Genomic DNA, 13326 nt, shown 5'->3' on the forward strand with positions numbered 1-13326 from the left:
AAGGGAACAAGAAAACACCAACTTGGTCCAAAACTGCACAAAACAAAGGGAAGGGAAGGGGCAGGAACAACAAGAAAAAGTGGTAGTAAATTCTGAAACTTTACAATATGGTATTGAAGTTTTAAATCTTTCTCATGTGAGTTTGTCGAATCAAGTTTTGGATGTTTTGAAAAAAGGTTTTTCCTTTATACCAGGAAATTCAGTTAATGTTGCAAATGTCATTGTTGATTTTAGACTATTTCTTAGAAAATTAAACCTGAGTTATATAATGCATGATGTTAATTTAGATGACCATGTCATAAACATTCAAATGCCTAAAAAGTGTAGTACTTACAATCCCCCTCTTTTGGGGACACTTCAGGTATACCAGAACATTTGTGAGTCAAGTTTTAGATGGACGAATTGGACAAGAATGTGTACAATCTTACAAAATTAGAAGAAGAAGCACTCAAGAGTTTGTGTACAAATAAGGATTTAAGGGTCATCAAAGCAGATAAAGGGAAAAATTGTTGTCATGGATAAAAAAGATTATATTTCATCTATGGAAGAATTGTTAAAAGATGAAGTGATTTACAAAAGGGTTGATTTGCTTTTTGTGAAAAATAGTTATTTAAAACTAGATACTTTATTTGACGTGTTTTGTCAGGGGGAGATAAATCATCAGACTTTTTCTTACTTGCAAGTAGAATATCCAAAAATGGCAGGACTTTTTGGAATTCCAAAAGTACAAAAGAACAATGTTAAACCTCCCTTTCAGACCCATTATGTCTGCTGCCAAGTCCAAGACAGAAACGTTGTCTGTTTGGTTGGATTTTCTTCTAAACCCTGTGATGCAGGTTTTGAAATATTTTCTAAAGGATTCATGGCATTTACTTGAAATTTTGAGGGACTATCAACCTGAAGATAGCAACTGTTATTTTGCTTCTCTTGATGCAGTATCTCTTTACACCTGTATAGACCAAGAAATAGGGATAGATTACCTGAGAGAATACTTGAGTACTCACACCAATTTCAACAATACCAAGATTACTACTATATGTGCACTTATGGAGCTTGTTTTAGACAACATTTTTTTTTAATTTAATGACAAATTATACAAGCAGACATCGGGTGTAGCAATGGGGGCAAGAGTGGCACCTGTTTTCGCCAACCTAGTGATGGCTAATTGGGAGAGTAATTATCTAATCAAACATTATTTGTTTGATAAGATATTGATATACCGTTGTTACATTGATGATCGTTTCTTTCTATGGAAAGGCAGTCACAATGAGTTTGTTAATTTTGTTTCAGATTTGAACAATTCTATAGATTTTTTGAAATTTACAATCAGTGGGTTTGGTTGTAGTCTTAATTTTGTAGACTTACATTTAACTTTTTTAATGTAAACAGTTTATTAGCAGTATACAGAGAAAGTCAGTTTTTACTAACCAATACCTACACAAAGACAGCCTTCATCCACTTCATATAAAGAAAGGAGTGGTAAAGGACAGTTCATTAGGTTAAGTAGATTGACTTCTCAGGATGCCTTTTTCTTTAAAGAGGTGGACATTTTGAGAGGTTTATTTGAAGCCAGAGACCATGAACAATCTTGGTTGCAAAGGATTGAAAGAGAAGTTTTGGTTTTGAAAAATGGAAAGGCAAGTCCAATTTTGAACGATTGTACTGATTGTGTTACACAAACACAAGTACAAAGTAACACTGAATTAATGAAAATCAAGAACAATTTTCCTGTTCATTTCCACTTCCCATCACTAATGAGATGGGGTATATAAGACACATAATTAGTGAAAATTGGAAAATCCTTTTACGTAACTCTGAGTTAGCAAAAATTATTGGTTAAAGGCCATTATTTACATATAAAAAGGTCACTAAAATTAAGATCTTACTTGAAAGGGGTTCAAATACCAAATGTGAGGCTAGTGTGGTTAGTGTACACAAAAAAGGTAGTTATGCCTGTAACAGCTGTAGACAGTGTAGGTATATTAGCAACACGTCTTCAGTTAGTTCTAGTCATGACAATAAAACGTTTTGGTCTAAGGGATATTACACATGTAAAAGTGAAATGGTTGTGTGTAAGTAGCACAGTGTCTCTCATGTTCAAGTTATTACACTGGAAAGACTGTTAGGAGTCTGAAAAGACGAATTTATGAACATCTGTTGGCCATAAAGAAGAGGGACAACACTAACGCTTTGGCAAGACATGCAGTTATTTGTACTAATTTAAAAAAAAATGTTTTTTTCTATTTTGGACAGTGTTGACCAAGATACGTTTTCTGGAGATTATAAGACATGGTTAGAATGTAAGGAATCCCTTTGGCAAATCCACTTGGGTGCAGATTGTGCACCAGGTTTAAATGATATTATCAACATAAAATGTTTTTTGCAATTTAGGTAGAACATTTTTTAGGTACTTTTTTATACATACATCACAATGTGACCACTATCTGTGAAAAAGTTTTATAATTTTCATATTATGAAAGTGGATAAGTTGTATTTTTTTATGGAATCAATTTATTAACAAACAATATGAAAGTATGTCTTTTTTAAAAAAAATAAGAAGGCTGTGTTTAATGGAGACATCATAGATCATGTGATATGACAATTGAGTATTTAAATAATTTGTTTGGGTGGATGGATGTTTTCGGATGAAGTTCACAGTTATTAAGGTGAATGAAAGCTTATTTTGGTGTCCGTGCTATTATGTGGATTTGGTTTGCTGCTTCAACTTTGTTTGTTTTTCGTTTGAGAGGTTATTGAGTTTTTGGAGTTCATGTTGGTGGGATAGTTATGTATCACAGAGAATTCAAATTTAACTTCAATGGAGCCGTTTGCAAACTGCACAAAGAGGAAAGTACTTCTCTCACTCTATTCAAGTGCAGTTTGTACAAATGGATAGACAACCGTAAGTTCACTCCCAGTTTCACCGCTGTCCTTCATGGATAGCTCATGTCTGAGTTTCTGTACACAAAATGAAATGGCTAAAAACTGCCATGGGAATGAAAGGCTAGGCTTCTTAAGATTCTCACAGTACTTAAGTGTATATCTATATGTTGCACCAGTTAGTCTTTCAGGAAGTGCAGCATTTCTTCCTCATAGAATAACTTATACCAAATTAAAGAGTGACATTTTGTTTCCTTTTTAACAAATGTGTACTGTACGAAATCTATCAGTAGAACATCAACAATGGTTTATGTCAACGTAGATTCACTTATTACTCACATGATAATGTAATAGGGGAGGAAAAAATGGCTTACTTCTATAAATTTGTTACAATCTAATTTAGTTCCTCTGTTGTGCAGAGCTAAAACTCTAGCAAAACTGTAAAACTAAGCCATGTATCAAACTTCTGGATTATACCTGACATTAAGGGGTTTGCTTATAAGTCTGCTGAGCAGTTGGAGTGGACTATACTTTACACTGTTGTATACGTTATTTGTTTGAAACTGCTAAGATTGCTCTCTTTTTCTATTGCTGTGGTCATACTTTGGAAAATGTTGGAAGGGGTGCTTGATAGGTGTAAGTGTGCTACTTAAATATCTAGAGCTTCATGAAAGTTCTACAGAGATTGTCCATGAGTAGATCTGCAGTTAGGTGAGGTTTGCATATCATATCATTATTTACTGAAAGTTTACAAAAATCAGTATTTCCCTTTATTTTTCTGACATAATTAAAGATATTTTATTGCTATCTTTGCATTTTGACAATAATCATATTTTGTAATTGAAATGTAGAACAATCCAAACGGATAAAACAAACTTGTAAAATTTTGAAAAAAAATAAAAAACAGCCACCAGAAAGTATACGGAAGTCTCCACTTTTAATACGCCACCAAAAACAATAAAACCAAACGACTAAGCGCTTTCACCAGGCTTCAACCACTGGCCTCTTCAGAGTCATTTGCTATAACATCCACAGCTTATTAAATATACAAACAACTAACTGATTAATTAATTGATTACATCACCACCTGACCAGATGGTTTAACAAAAATCATAATATTGCTAAATATTGTATATTGTGTATAAATTCATACAACAGTAACAAAAACAAGTTATATTGTATTGTATTTACACACACACAGATTCAAAGGCAGGATACCAAAATTATAACCCATATATTATAATAAAATCAAATCAATAAATAACAAAACTGCCTAAAAATATCTTACAATTATATTTAACCTAACTTAATTATTATTTACAATGTACTGGCCACCATAATAGTTTCTATGGTGTAGTTTCCAAGTTAAATATAATTTGCCTTTAGTTAATAGGCATCAAGGAAACAGCATAATTTAAACCGGGTGACTTCAGGGCATTAAGTCTAAGTTGCCAAGTTGTTTCCAGGGCTCCAATTTTATTACTTATGTCACAGCCCTTCACCCATGACCACTCGGTCTATAATAAAAAATACAAACTTTTTAAAATTCTTACATTTTTTTTGAATGTAAATAAAGTGCATTGCGCTCATCCTTTCTGTTAATGCATCTTAAATGTTCTGAAATCCTGTCACATAATCTACGAATGGTTTTACCCACATAAAATCCATCACATGAAATACATGAAGCAACATATACAATGTTTTTAGTGTTGCAATTACATATCCCTGGACATGAAATAGTGTATTTGTAGTCATATACACATAGATATGGACCTTCATTAATATACCTACAACATTTACACATACCACATTTCTTCATACAGGACTTTCTCCCAGTATTAACTTTTCTTTCAAGTATACCCTTTAAGTTGTTCCCTCTGCTATACAGTATCAATGGTTCAAATCCTAAAGTTACCTTAATATTGTCACTAAAACAAAATTTCCAAGCATTCCTCAAACATGTCACCAAATCATAAGCCCTATCATTATACTTTAGGACAAATGCAGCACCTAGTTTTTCTAGGTTACTGTCACTAGTTGTAATAGATGTCACATTTCGTAAAATAGGGATGTAACATGTTTCCCTTTTTCTCATAATCTCTCTTTTAATGTTGAATAATTCTAAGAAAATTCCTATCAACTTATATAATTCATCCTTAAAGGTTAAGTTATCACTAACCAACCTAGATGTTCTCACCATCTGTCTCTTTATAATCCCTTTTCTTTGATGATACGGGTGACAACTATTAAAATGTAAAAGTGAGTTGGAATACGATTCCTTTCTATAAATATTACTAGATAAACCTCGTGCTGTTTTCTTTATAGTTATATCCAAAAAATTAATCTTTCCCTTATGCCAAAAATAGGTAAATTTAAAAAAATCTGTTGTAGTATTTAAATAATCAATGAACTCCACAATAGAAATTCCGTCACCTTTCCACAAAATTAACACATCATCTAAAAATCTGTTATATAACAAGATCTTGTCTTTGTATTCAAATGAGAAAATAAACAGATTCTCCCATGCAAGTAATACTAAATTAGAAAACACGGGAGCACATTTGGCTCCCATTGCTACACCAGTTAACTGCTGATAAATTTCTCCTTCAAAACTAATAAAGTTGTTCTTTAATATAATTTCCATAAGATCTCTTAACAAATTTATTTTATTTTTGTCTGTCATCTTACTTTTTGAGAGACTCTCATGAAACATAGCCAGTGCTTGTTCATGAGGAATAACTGTGAATAAATTAACTACATTCACTGTTATAAAAACAAAATTGTTGTTGTCTTTAACTTGCCTAAGCATCTCAAGGCAATGCCATGAGTCTCTCAAAATATGCCCAGCCTCTTCTACTGCTGTTTTTGACCAAGTGTCCACAAAAGAAGCAAGGGGTTCAGTCTTAGAACCCCTGGCTGCAACAATAGATCTAAATGGAGGGTTGCTAACTTCTTTGTGGACCTTTGGAATACCAACCATAACTGGTAAGGTTGGAAATTTTACTGTTAAATAGTTGTATTCTATTTCATTGATAACACCCTGAAATTAGGGTTGCCACCTTTTCAAATGGGCAAAGTGGGACATTTTTGGTACAAACATCAGATTTCACAGGCCGACACATACGCACAGTCAATACAAAAATTAGAACTTACATTTTTTTGCCTAAATAAAAGCTTATTCTTGTAGCATTTTAGTTGCTTATTCTGTTTCTTATAACATTTAGGTATTTTAGATACAGAATAACTGTTTTATGCAGCTATTACATAAAATATAGGAAATAATTGTGTCCTAAAATCTCAGGACATTTGCCATTTTTGCAATTTTTTGTCAGGACACAACTGCTCAAAGAGGGACTGTCCCTCGCAAAGTGGGACAGGTGGTAACCCTACCTGAAATAGTGCATCCTGAAGGAAGAGATCAATCTTTAAATAAGCCCTGTTTACTTCATTTTTGATACTCTCCTGTAAGTTATCTCATTGCTAAGAATATGCATCATCCTACTTAAATAATCCATTTTAGTCATAATCACCATGCCCCCACCCTTGTCCGGTTTCATAAACCTATATTGTTTGTTTTGAGATAGGTATTTCATGAACAACCTTTCATCTTTTGACAGGTTGTCCTTAACACTTTTGTCTTGTAACAAAACCTTTCTAAACTCAGTTTCCACACAGCTCTCTAAGGTAGTAACCTCTGGGTTTGATGGGGGGATGAATGTACTACTTTTCTTAAGGGGCATATTTAATCCTGTTTCAATTGTGTTTCCTTTGTTGTAGGAGAAAAACATTTTTAAATTTAACTGTCTCATATAAAGTTTAAAATTAATCAAAACTTGAGCAATGTCCAATCTATAAGTGGATACAAAATTTATACCCTTACTCAGTAAATCCAAATGGACATCCCTTATTTCCATGTCAGTGTAGTTGTAAATATAAAAGCCATTTCTCTTACACACTTTAAAACTAACAGGTATGTTGTTAATAATAGAGAATGTGATGTCTCCAAGGTTACTAAAATTCAACAAAAACAGTTGTCTACTATAAATTCATTATTTGAATAACTTCTAGATACTTGTTGCTCATTCACTATTTCAACAACTCCAGAAAACATTCAGTAATCCAGGATTTACAATACTGTCATTACAAGAGTATAATGCATTTTCAGAACAAACATTAATCCATTTGTTTAAGCAAACATCACTCATTGTCATTAATACATTTTGTTTCCTTTTTAACAAATGTGTACTGTATGAAATCTATCAGTAGAACGTCAACAATGGTTTATGTCAAGGTAGATTCACTTATTACTCACATGATAATGTAATAGGGGTGGAAAAAATGGCTTACTTCTATAAATATGTTACAATCTAATTTAGTTCTTCTGTTGTGCAGAGCTAAAACTCTAGCAAAACTGTAAAACTAAGTCCTGTATCAAACTTCTGGATTATACCTGATGTTAAGGGGTTTGCTTATAAGACTGCTGAGCAGGTGGAGTGGACTATACTTTACACTGTTGTATACGTTATTTGTTTGAAACAGCTAAGATTGCTCTCTTTTTCTATTGCTGTGGTCATCATACCTTGGAAAATGTTGGAAGGGGTGCTTGATAGGTGTAAGTGTGTTACTTAAATTTCTAGAGCTTCATGAAAGTTCTACAGAGATTGTCCATGAGTAGGTCTGCAGTTAGGTGAGGTTTGCATATTACATCATTATTTACTGAAAGTTTACAAAAATCAGTATTTCCCTTTATTGTTCTCATATAATTAAAGATATTTTATTGCTATCTTTGCATTTTGACAATAATCATATTTTGTAATTGTATCTAGCTGATGAGAACAGTTAAGTTTGTTTCAAAAATATCAAGCCTGAAAAGAATGCATCATTTTTATAATCCTAAAAAGTGGAAAATGTATCCACCTTTTTATATAAGTGTAAGGTATCATATTCAGTGTTTAGTTGTCCAAGGAATAGCAAAAGTGGTTAACAATCAGAAGCAATATTTCTTAAGCTAATATTTAGTATGTTTGTCACCATGCAAACTTATGAATGATTTTCTGTAAGTTATTTTGATTTCTAAAATCCATTAACAACAGGGGATATTTGTTGCATCATTGTAAGTTAAACCTGTCAACATTCGGATGAAAGAAATTTCCAAGGATAATATTTTCATATACAGCTGCAGTACCCTAGTGAAGTTTTTATTATATGACACTGACTTATTATGTATAAGGATGTTGAATTTGGATTTATTTCCAGGATTTGTAATATGCATAATCTGTAATTTATTTACCAGTTGTTGACTGGATTAGTCCCACTTAGCTAGTGGTGTCTTTTCGGGGGGGGGGGGGGTCCCAAGATGGTATTTTATATTATTAGGGTGAATTTTGGCCAGGACATTGGCGAACTTCCCCTATTCTTTTTGATAGGTGCTCTGGGATCTTTTACATCCACCTGAGCTACCACGACTGACTTCATCCAAAGGCTGAACTGTAATGTTAACAATCCATATACCTGTTATGGGAATAAAAAACCCACAGCCTTCTGCATCAAAAGTGTGTGTGCTACTTTTCAACTGTTTTGTATGCCCCTGGCTTTTTAGTAAGTTTATGCAAATATAGACACCACAACAAATTCTGTTCGACCTGCAACAAGGAAAATGCAACTCTGATAGTTGAAAAATAGATTTTTTTATATTTAAGCTAAGCTGCAGATATGATACAGATACTGACATTCTCAACAAAAACAAAGGTCTTGGAAGTAATTTCTTTTTCTTTAAAGTTCTTACATTTAGCAAGACTGCATTAGTCTCTGCCCTAGCAACTGCATTTTCTGTCCCTTTTTAAATTAAACTTGCTTTGGCCTGAAAAGGTCTGAACGGAAATTATACGTTCCCTTTACCTTCATGAATTCTTAGAGTGACAGATGCATTCAGTCCACTGCAAAGCGAGCAGATTACTCACACATCTCACTCTCAGCATGTCTATCCTTAGTCATAGTTGGAAGATCCTGATTTTGATTTTTGTCCAGATGATATTCATGTTGAAGGTAAGATTTTACTAAACATTTTAATTATTCATCTGCAAGAAGAAATGTTGTGAGGTCCACCAATATTTCAACATACCTAAAACAGTTGTCCTCAAATTATTAACTACCAGATGAGCTGTCATCAAGTCATGTCTATGCCAAATTTTATTTACTTTGCAAGCTGCACTCTTAACTGCTGCCTAGCACAAACAAGTAATAATCACTTGTACCTTACAAAAACTTTTGTGGCATGTGTTTGCTTCATGTAAACAGAATGACTGGCAACTAGAACATTTTTGTTTTAGTTAGTTGAACTCATTACCTACTGAGATTTTATGTCAGGCAAGGTTTAGTAGAATCACCCGTCCCCCACCTCACCAACTTTATTTGCATGCCCCAATGGAATAATTCAGTGTGTGTGTTTTAGAAGGGTAATATGTTCCTGTATGGTATGTGTCTTAGGTTCTTGTGTATTATATTTCCCCTGTCAGGCTTTGCTAGGATACATTTTAAGAAGTTCATCATATATTCTCATGGATATATGTGCGTGTGTGTGTGTGTGTGTGTGTGTGTGTGTGTGTGTGTGTGTGTGTGTGTGTGTGTGTGTGTGTGTGTGTGTGTGTGTGTGTGTGTTTTCAACTGATTTGTTAACTGTGCTGATACCAGGTCACATCTGTCTAGTTTGAAAGGAAGGCTGCTTACTCACAATACTTGTGAAATGATGGAGGCTGAACATAACGAAGGTGTGTGTGTGTGTGTGTGTGTGTGTGTGTGTGTGTGTGTGTGTGTGTGTGTGTGTGTGTGTGTGAGCCATGGTTATGCTGACACTAGAAAATAAACATCCGGTACTTTCACCCACATCTATTGGTTTGTGCACTCAGTTACTTACACCCACATCTACTGGTTTGTGCACTCAGTTACATGCACCCACATCTACTGGTTTATGCACTCAGTTACTTACACCCACATCAACTAGTTTGTGCACTTGGTTACTTACACCCACATCTGTTGGTTTATGCATTCAGTTACCTACACTCACATCTGTTGGTTTATATGCACTCAGTTACTTACACCCACATATATTGGTTTGTGCACTCAGTTACTTACACCCACATCTACTGGTTTATGCCCTCAGTTACTTACACCTACAGCTTCTGGTTTGTGCACAAATGTAAACACCTGTGGAAAGCAGATCATCATAACATTGTGTCAGGAGCCACACTGTAGAAATAGAACTGCTAAAGTCAACAAAATCAATGCCAAAGCAGAGCAAGAAAATGCCCTGGAGAAGCACAAACTGTGCCAGACAACCACGAACAATGCCACCAATGATCGTCAAGCCCTCTTGGAATGGCCAAAGCTATGGTGAGTTTCCATCTGATAGCAATCAAGCTCAACAGCTGAAGACTCAATAAAATGGAAAAAGTAAACCAACCAGAGAGTTTTCAATTGTCTGTAGGAATTTGCCAGGCCAACATGGAAGCAGAGGTTTGCTTGCTTTTAAATAGCATCCAAATACATAAAGATGGGCAAGAAATCCAAGATAGTTATTTACTTTATGCTACAGGAAAGAGACTGAGCCATTTTTATAAAGTATTTGTATTTTCAGAGCTACATAACATAATATTTGTCTATTACCGATAAACTTGATGGATACTTCACACGAAAAGAAATTTCATTCATGAAAGTGCATGTTTTCACAAATGTGTAGAAGATAGTGTTGACTCCGCTGAAGCATTTTTAGACATTTATGACAACTGGCTGAATACTATAAATTTGGAGCTGCTGAGGATTAACAACTGCGAGAGAGAATTATTATTACTAATGTAATGTTTTGCAGAAGGTACAGTTAGAGCCAGCTGTAACATTGGAAATTGCAATTCATACGGGTTGCCAGTATTATGAATTGCAGTAAACTTTCAGTTAACTGGAACTCAAGCAACCAACAAAAAAAATAGAAGGAATACAGTTCAATTCTCATGTGTTTCACTTTCTGCCCCCCCCCCCCCCGCAGAAACATACCTTATGTTTTTAGAGTTTTAGAGTTTTATAAAGATAGGAATAAATTCCCTCTCTCCCCAACCTGAGAACAAGTCAAACCAAACAAATAGTATAGGGTGCAGTATTAGTCAGGCCTTTTTTTAACAGTAACTCTCAAGCAACGAGAAAAAAAGAAGTTATGCCTTACCATAACGTTCCATCTGTGTTGTTGATCTTCACTAATCCTTGACTGTGGGCTCAGTTCCGAGCCTCAGAACCAACTCAGCCATTACCTTCAGATCACACCTTCCAAACTCTCGAGCCATGCTCTCTCCATAATGCTCCTCTCAAAATTACCTCAGATCAAGTTTGCCCAACATAGTGGCAGACAGACATGCAGAAATTATAGTAATAATAATAATAAACATAATAGTCAGAGACCAGATATGTCTTCATAATATGAAGCCAGCCATGGAAGATTCGGTCCACTAAGAGTCTCAGGATGGTGGAAGGATGGGGAAAATGTCAAGGATTAGTGAAGATCGACAACACAGATGGAACGTTATGGTAAGACATAACTTCTTTATCTGATGTTATCAATCATCACTCAGCTCTTGACTGTGAGAGAGCGCCCCAGCTACTTTAGTCTTGGGAGGTCTCACAGAAGAATGTTCCTAAGCACCATCGAACCAAATGATGCCCGTCCCCTAGAGACCTGATCCAATTTACAATGAGTGATTAAAGTATGTAGAAAAGACAAAGTGGCCGCTGCACAAATGTCATCCAAGGATGCTCTGGCATGAAAAACTGCAGAAGTTGCTACTGCTCTTGTTGAATGGGGTTTAACTGGGCATGGTAGTTGGAGCCCTTTCGACTGACAAATATAAGTAATACAGTCTCTAAGCCATTTTTCTCAGGTAACCTTTGAAACTGGATTACCTAGAGATAGGGAAGAAAAAGCAACAAATAACTGATCAGATTTTCTGAAATCCTTTGTTCTGTGAAGGTAAAAACACAGTTGTCTGTGAACATCTACAAATGAAGGAAATACTCTCCTTTATTGATAAACTTAAGGAAGAAAACTGGCAATTGAAGACTCTGACTGATATTGGCTTTTGAAACTACCTTTGGTAAAAAGGATGGATTTGTCCTAAGTGCAATTCTATCTTTGCGGAATATTAAATATGGAGGTCTGCAGGATAAGGCCTGAAGTTTGGATACTCTTTTGGCAGGCATAATAGCCACTAAAAATATTGTTTTCCAAGATAAAAACTTTAAGTCACAAATCACTGACGGTTCAAAGGGGGACGAAGTAAGGGACGGTAGGACTATCATTAGATCCCAAGGAGGAATTGGTTCTTTAAATGGTGGTCTTAACATCAGTAGCTCCCTTAAGAGTGCTTTGCAAAGTTTGTGTGACAACAGAGATAAGCCATCAAATCCCATATAAAAGTTCCAGATTGCCGCTAGATCAACTTTAATTGCTGATGCAGAGGAACCAGATTGACAGAGGTTGACTAAGAAATTCAAAACCTTGTGAACTGGGGTTGAATAAGGATCCAGTTTGTTGCTAATATCCCAGTTCACAAAGTTTTACTATTTACTTTGGTAAAGTTTCCTAGCTGAAGGTTTGTGATGAGCCACACTTATTTGATGAACAGGAGAGCATAGGAAAGGATGCCTGGCAATCATGGGAATTGGAGAAGCCATGCAGTGAGCTTGAGATGTTGGGGATTCAGATGAACCATGCTTTCCAGATGGAACTCCAGATCCGGAGCTGGGTCCAAAATCCATGGCTTCTGAAGAAGGTGAGGCCAAATGATGGGAAACCAAACCTGTCGAGGTCAGAATGGAGCAATGAGGATTATTGTATTTTCCATCCTCTTCGCTTTCTTTAGAAACTGAGATATCAGGGGAGTTGGGGAAAAGGCATAAAGAAGACTGGGGGGGGGGGCAATCATGGAGAAGAGCATCTGATTAGGGCAAAATAACTTCTGCACTTGTTGTTAAGGTTGAGCCAAAGAGATCGCAGCAAGGTTGGCCCCAGTGATGAAAAACCTTGTTCACCAGTACAGGATTGAGAGACTATTCATGAGGCATGAGAATAGTTCTGCTCAGCTTGTCTGGTATCACATTGGAACTCCCTGAAATATGCATTGCTATGAGAAAGCGGTTGGAAGAAATCACCCCAAACTCTGATGGCTTCTCGACACAATGGGTAATATTTGGTTCCCCCTTCTTTGTTGATATACCATACCACCAACATGTTGTCTGTTTGAATTGCTACTGTCCCTAGAGGAAGGGCATCCTGAAAGGCTTGCAGTGCTAAAAGCACTGCCCTCATCTCTGGAACACTGATGAGCAAAATAGCCTCTAGTTTGGACCATGTGCCTTGGACTGTTCTTCCAGGATAATGCCCCCCCCTATCTGGGATGAATCTGT

This window comes from Protopterus annectens, chromosome 14.part0 (assembly GCF_019279795.1).
Source record: "Protopterus annectens isolate FY-2018-M chromosome 14.part0, PAN1.0, whole genome shotgun sequence".
Taxonomy (NCBI): Eukaryota; Metazoa; Chordata; order Ceratodontiformes; family Protopteridae; genus Protopterus; species Protopterus annectens.